Source organism: Taudactylus pleione, unplaced genomic scaffold, assembly GCF_031769625.1.
Source record: "Taudactylus pleione unplaced genomic scaffold, aTauple2 ptg000089l, whole genome shotgun sequence".
Lineage (NCBI taxonomy): Eukaryota > Metazoa > Chordata > Amphibia > Anura > Myobatrachidae > Taudactylus > Taudactylus pleione.
Window position 1 is genome coordinate 15667719 of NW_028284491.1, and position 7871 is coordinate 15675589.

Sequence of the window (7871 nt, forward strand, 5' to 3'; positions counted from 1 at the left end):
GCTGTCACTCACCATCGACAGCACGCCCCCTTTGTAGCGCGACCCATACCAACGGCTTGACAGTCGCTATGCGGGTCTTGCGCATGGGCACGACGGAGCCAGCTCCATTGTGCGCATGCGCACTTGGCCAACAGCGACCCGCTTGCGAGCAGGTCTGAATCAGGCCCTGAGTCCAACTAGGTACCCCAAAGTGATTCCGAACTCGGTCTTGGTTTGACTCAGAACACCTAAATTAAGCTGTTGTCGGTTCTATGAGAACCGGACCCACACGTCTCTAGTTATCAGGTAAGTTTTGGTGTCAGTTTTATTTTGTGATGGGATTATGGCCCTCATTCAGAGGCGGTCGCAAGAAGCGATCACTCTCTCTGAATGAGGGCGGCCGCTTCCTATTTTTTTAATGTGGCCTCCTGGTCGCTAGCTAAGCTGTGGGTTACCACCCACAGCTTAGCGACCGACCAGGTTGATGGTCGCGATGGTGAACACCATCGTGACCATCGGGGCTTGCGACGAGACCCTAAGGTTGGGTCTTGGCAGCCGCAAGCCCCAGGGAGTTTCCTGCTCTGATCGAGCCTGATGATGTCAGTGCGGCTGCCCACAAAACGGCAGGCGTTCCTTAAGAAACGCCTCCGTTTGTGTAACCACCCCACGCCCCGCCTACAAAACAGGGCGAGCTGTCGACAGCAGGCCCTTTTGTAGAGAGCTCCAGAGCGAGAGTTTCTCTCTCGCTCCGGGGCTTGCGCACGTGCAGTGCGGCCGCTGCGCGTGCGCAGGGCTAATCATCAACCCGGTTGCGAGCGTATCGGCGCTTGCGACTGGGTCTGAATGAGACCCTATATCTTTTAAGCATTAAGGTACATAATGTTGGTAACATATTACTCACAATTCTCAAACTAAAACACTAGCCTCTTATGTTTTTTTTCTCCCAAAAGCAACACATTAGAGACTAGCTGTATGTATTAAGATAAATATTATCCACATATTAAAAAAAAATTGTTTGTAATCCTTGCAGGAGTGAGCATCCACGCTCTCCAACCACACTTCTCCATTTTCAGATAGCAACACTAGTAAATAGTAAAGCTACATACATACACACACACAACGATTTTATTACCAACGATTTTATGAACGATTTTCTGTCAGATTATCTGTCAGATTTTTTTAAAGTGTAATGAACGATTTTTTTGAACTACAAATGATTTTTGCATATTCCCTTAATGAAACTCGTTCAGTTGACAAGTCTAATGGTGCATACACACGGTCAGATTTTTCCTTCAGATATGAACGATAACTATTTAAAAATCGTTCAGTCGTTCATATCTGAAGGAAAATCTGACATATCTGACATGCCTGAACGATGGACGATCTACAATGCGCGTTCCCGTTTGTCAGATAACGATATCTGACATCTGATGTGTTTGCAGTCAGACTTGGACGATTCCATTCATTTTAATGCAGTCAAAAATCGTTCAATCGTTCAAAACTTTGGTAAAATCGTTCATCTGACAAATCTGACCGTGTGTATGCTCCATAACTGAACTACAAACGTGAACGCGCATGAACGATTATCGTTCGACTCAGAAAGTGAACGATTTTTTTAAACGATATCGTTTAACGATAATCGTTCAAAAAATCGTTGTGTGTGTATGCAGCTTTACAATATATTAGTAAATGATCCCTATAAAGGAGTGGCAACTGTAATCTTGAAATCTTAAAAGTGCTTTAGCATATGGTCATATATATATATACTGTATATATCTATATATAGCCTATGGGTGATGTTGTCCTGGATAAATTCTGTATTCAATATATGTAATAATCTTTTCTGCTCTTCTGGTGATGTTTCCAGCTAAGCCGCTGGCAACAGTGTATCTGTTCTGCTGCTATGTTGAAAGATATTAAGCAGCTTTGTTATGGTAACACCATATCCTGCTTTATTTTATCTCCAATGTCTTAATGCTGGAGCCAATATAGAGGCTAAAGTCTAAACAATGGGCCTGATTCAGCAAGGATCGCTATTCTGCTTATATGCACGCAGCGCAGTTGCTAATATCAGCGGTGATATGTAAATGTTTGCATTCGCATTGTAATCGCAGCCTAACATAAGGACGCCCACTTCCCCTTACTCATATCCGTATACTTGGGGAACATAGAGAAACAAGTTAAAGCTGGTCAGACCTCACTCAGGAACTGCTAACTTCAGCGCACGCTATGAGGCCTCAGGCTGCGTATAATATCGCAGTGTCTAATTTAAGCACGTCCGTTGCAACACCGTCCCAACGCACTGGCATGCCTGTGTTCGCCCGACCACCCACCCATCACCACCCACAAACTGCACTTCCTGTCAATCACTGTGTGTATCCTCTGCAAACGCAGTCCCGATCGCAATAGCTAGTTCACGCACGTGCACTGCATATGCACTGTCCATCGGCTGTGCAGCACAGCCAATGCGATATGTATGTGAACGATGTCGTACAACATATCGCGGGTACACACTGGCTAACGGGCAGCAGATATATTGGCCGATCAATTGATCGCCCAATATATCTGTCAGTGTGTAGCCAGCTTTAGCCGTATAGGTATATCAGTAATATCACTGTATATGATAGGAAGATGGCAAGCAGTACCTTAATAAGATAATAAGGTACAGTCAGGTGCATAAATACTGGGACATTGACAGAATTTTCATATTTTGGCCTCTATTCACCACCACAATGGCTTTGAAATGAAACAAACAAGATGTGCTTTAACTGCAGACTTTCAGATTTAATTTGAGTGTAATTACATCCAAATCAGGTGAACGGTGTAGGAATTACAAAGGTTTCTATATGTGCCTCCCACTTTTTAAGGGGCCAAAAGTAATGGGACAAACTGAACAATCCTAAATCTAACTTTCACTTTTTAATACTTTGTTGCAAATCCTTTGCAGGCAATTACAGCCTGAAGTCTGGAACGCATAGACATCACCAGACGCTGGGTTTCATCCCTGGTGATGCTCTGCCAGGCCTCTACTGCAAATGTCTTCAGTTTCTGCTTGTTCTTGGGGTATTTTCCCTTCAATTTTGTCTTCATCAAGTGAAATGCATGCTCAATTGGATTCAGGTCAGGGGATTGACTTGGCCATTGCATAACATTCCACTTTTTAGCCTTAAAAAACTCTTGGCTGCTTTTGCAGTATGCTTCGGTTCATTGTCCATCTGCACTGTGAAGCGCTGTCCAATGAGTTCTGAAGCATTTGACTGAATATGAGCATATAATATTGCCCGAAAAACACTTCAGAATACATTCTGCTGCTTTTGTCAGCAGTCACATCATTAAATACAAGGGAACCAGTTCCATTGGCAGCCATACATGCCCACGCCATGACACTACCACCACCATGCTTCACTGATGAGGTGGTATGTTTTGGATCATGAGCAGTTCCTTTCCTTCTCCATACTCTTCTGTTCCCATCACTCTGGTACAAGTTGATCTTTGTCTCATCTGTCCAGAGGATGTTGTTCCAGATCTGTAATGGCTTTTTTAGATGTTGTTTGGCAAACTCTAATCTGGTCTTACTGTTTTTTAGGCTCACCAATGGTTTACATCTTGTGGTGAACCCTCTATATTCACTCTTGTGAAGTCTTCTCTTGATTGTTGACTTTGACACATCTACACCTACCTCCTGAAGAGTGTTCTTGATTTGGCCAACTGTTGTGAAGGGGTTTCTCTTCACCAGGGAAATAATTCTTCTGTCATCCACCACAGTTGTTTTCCGTGGTCTTCCGGGTCTTTTGGTGTTGCTGAGCTCTCCGGTGCGTTTTCTTTTTAAGAATGTTCCAAACAGTTGATTTGGCCACACCTAATGTTTTTGCTATCTCTGTGATGGGTTTGTTTTGCTTTTTCAGCCTAATGATGGCTTGCTTCACTGATAGTGACAGCTCTTATTGAGATCTCATATTGAGAGTCGACAGCAACTGATTCCAAATGCAAATGTCACACCTAGAATCAACTCCAGACCTTTTACCTGCTTAATTGATAATGAAATAACAAGGGAATAGCCCACACCTGTCCATGAAATAGCTTTCGAGTTGATAGTCCCATTACTTTTGGCCCCTTAAAAAGTGGGAGGCACATATAGAAACCTTTGTAATTCCTACACCGTTCACCCGATTTGGATGTAATTACCCTCAAATTAAATTTGAAAGTCTGCAGTTAAAGCACATCTTGTTTGTTTAATTTCAAAGCCATTGTGGTGGTGAATAGAGGCCAAAATATGAAAATTCTGTCAATGTCCCAATATTTATGCACCTGACTGTATCTTCTGCCTACCCCTCCCAGTCACTTACCTCCACATGCATGTCAAGAACAGTGAGTTACCCAACCCACACTCCTTGTCCTACCTAGTTTGTCAGTTTATTTGTCTGTATAGTTCCAATGATATGTTAAAATGTACATTTACCGTGCCCTATATATTTCAAGTTTGACTGTTATAGTACTTCAATATTCCCTGCAGAAACTATGTGGCACCAAATAATAATAATCCTATATGTAAGAAAATAAAATACACGATATTGTATAGACCTGTCTGTGTGTGTGTATTCTATACCAAAAAAAAAAAAAAAGATTAAGTTTATAAAAGTACGGCAGTGTTAAAGGGGATAAAGTGAGATTGGACAAAAGGGCAGTAGAATAGTCAGGGCCATGATTGCTATAGTATATAAATTGCAATTAAGGCTACCTACCTGGGGATGTTGTGATATTGGAATTCCATTTGTATTCACCCCACCGACTTTCTCAATGTGTGCAGGCCAACACGTCCTGCTCAACCTCGCTGGCATAATAGTGGTGATCCCATCAAATCCTTTAGGTATTTTTGAAGTTCTGCCACCTCTTCCTGATCACTGTTACTTTGTAGCAGATAGATGCCACCACATTAATCTGCTGGGTGACATCTTAGCAAATAGAATGTTTTAGTCCAGCTGTTTGCTGTATGGCTTCTGTATGGCTTCTCCACCATGTTATTAACAAGCTATGACCAATAGACAATAGCTAACTGTGTAATCCATTAATATGTTGCCCTGTGCTGAGCACAACATCCTGCTTCACACAGACTAGCAGGGTCTTAAGGTGCCCATACACGGTGCGATAAAGCAGCCGATCCGACGGACTGCTACGATTTGGCTGCTATATCGTACAGTGTGTGGGCATATCAGCCATTGCGCTCACCCATGGAGTTGTACATTGCACCCCCTGATCTTACTGCAGGTTCTGTCGATCTGGGGATGCGATGTGCGATCCCATGCAGCGCTATGCGGGTTGGGGAGGGGTGAACCGGCCTATTGGACCGTTCGGCCAACCGATCGCACTGTGTGTGGGGACCGCCCGATATGTCGGACAGCGGATCCCCCGTCGCGTCACACGGTGCATGTCTCACTGTGTATGGCCAGATAAAGAGTAAATTGTCAGGATGGTCCTGCCAGAGTAAAAAATAAAGGGGTGTGACAGCAGTTACATGCATGACTCAGAAAGTCTGTACGCAGTTGACTTTCAGTTGCTGATTTTCCCAAGAGCCACCAGTAGTCACCGATGTCAGAGAGTACTAACAAATTGGTAACAGTCTAATGCAGGTAGCAGAGAAAGCGGAGTCAGTCACAACTCCTATTCACAGATATAGAAAGAAACCAAAGAGAGGTTCATAGGGAAGTATACTGGCTACTTTGACGTACAGTAAGCATTACTACAGTATTTTGCTTGTATGTTTTCAAGGCCTATATCATACATATAGGCCTTGAAAACATACAAGCAAAATACTGTAGTATGTTATTACATCACAGAAATGTACTTTATATTGAATAATAGAATGAAGACCAGTCGAGTAGTTCATATAACATTTTTATCATGTGAGCTTATTATTGTTATTATAGTAACTCAATCATAAACACAGATTCTATGCTGCACCATGAACAGCGCTGCTCTAGTCTGCCTATACCATAAATCCGGCCCTGGCAGATGGTCCATCAGACGTTTATTTCTTCTTCAAGAGGAAACTGGGGAATTTCCTGACAGGATGACTGTAGCATTGTTACGTCTCTGTCACTACCACATCTCCATGTAGATAGCTATATAAAGGGAAGCCATTTTCAGGGATAATATACTGTACATGTAAACTGGACTCAGCTTAAAGCATGCGCAGCAAGAGTTTCTCAGTCATATAACCTTCTCTGTGATTGGTATAGCAAAGACCTTGTGACCTTTGAACCAACCAGTTGTTAAGAAAATTCCTTTAGAATATGATACCCAATGAAGACAGAAAGGATCAAAAGGTCCTGCCCTATGGATGCTTGTAGGGCCAATAAAAAGTTTCCCATCCCGTATTTCAATTTGCTTGGTTCAAACGTTACAATAACTGCCATCTTTATACAGTGATAGCATCTAGCTATCATTTTATAAAATTTACTTGACAAATATTTTACTGTAACATAAGTACATTAACATTAAACAACATGATGTATAATATGGAAGATGACATGTTCCAGATTACTTTATGTATGTGCAATATATGTACTAATAGGACAACACTTTTATCACTAATTCAGCTGGATCATATTATTGTTGAAAGATAATATAAATTCTAACGTTATATAGATGAGTCTATTATATATAGAAGCGATTCTTTGGTTTGGGGATATGACTGATTAGCCTCTCTGCAATGAGAAGTGATCCATTATCCTAATATTAATTAAGCAAACCTGAATACACTCCAATACTTACCAGAAAATAATAATCACGTGACCAGGCCATTAATCTGTTTTTCTAATGAAAAGACTTTTTGCCTATATGATTAGAATCCATTTCTGAACACTATTATATGCAAGACAACATATTAATCATGACCTTAACGCTAATAATCCCTGTTAGATTGGGAATAAGAATCAGTGATTGATTACTTAAGCCTCCCTGGGCTCAATGTATTTGAGACTCTATTAGGGAACCAGACATAGACGTCATCAGAATCCCAATGCCCAGAGGTAAGTTGCCTAACCCTAACCCTCCTTTCCTGCAGCCTAACCCTCCCCCTAGTTCCTAACCCTATCCCTAATACTTACCGTCGGGCTGCCAGTGGTCGGAATTATGGCGCCGGTATTGCGAATGCAGTCGGGATTCCAACACCAGTATTCTGAATGCCGACATTCCGACCGCCGGAATGTCAACTAAATCCCTTTCCATGAATAGATAAACTAGTCAATCAAGATAAGATACGTCGCATAGCGCCATAGGCTCATGCAAATTTACACACATCCGATTGGCTAATCATATTGACTGTAGGCAAAAATGACGGATCCGATGAGCAATCCAGCTTGCCTTGATAAAGCTTGAAACGCTGCGTCGGTCCTACTGTGTTCGTTTATACCATCCACTCTATCCTAAGACGTCATATTTTTCACCCTATCCTATTTATTTTGGGGCGAACAAATAGGATAATTTGATACAAAGGAATATAAGCTTGCGATCCACACTACAAAAGGCAGCCAAAAACCTGTGTGATAATCGCCACTCAAAAAATCTGTAAACACAATAAACATTCAGGTGCTCTTATTTTGGGTGCAGGTTTCTACAACTTGTCTCCACTCGTTGAAAAGGGATGTAGTTGGCATCTCGGCGTGCGGGATGCCGACGGTCTAAATCCCGGCGCCGAAATCCCGACAGGTTGGGATCCCGGCACCAGTGTCCTGACCGTCGGCATCCCGAAAGTATTGGGGTGATAAAGGGAGGTTAGCGTCAGGTAGGGGGGTTAGGATTAGGCATTAGGGGGAGGGTTAGAGTTAGGCACCGGTGAGGGAGTGTTAGGATTAGGGTGCAGGGAGGGGGAGGTTAGGATTAGGGTGCAGGGA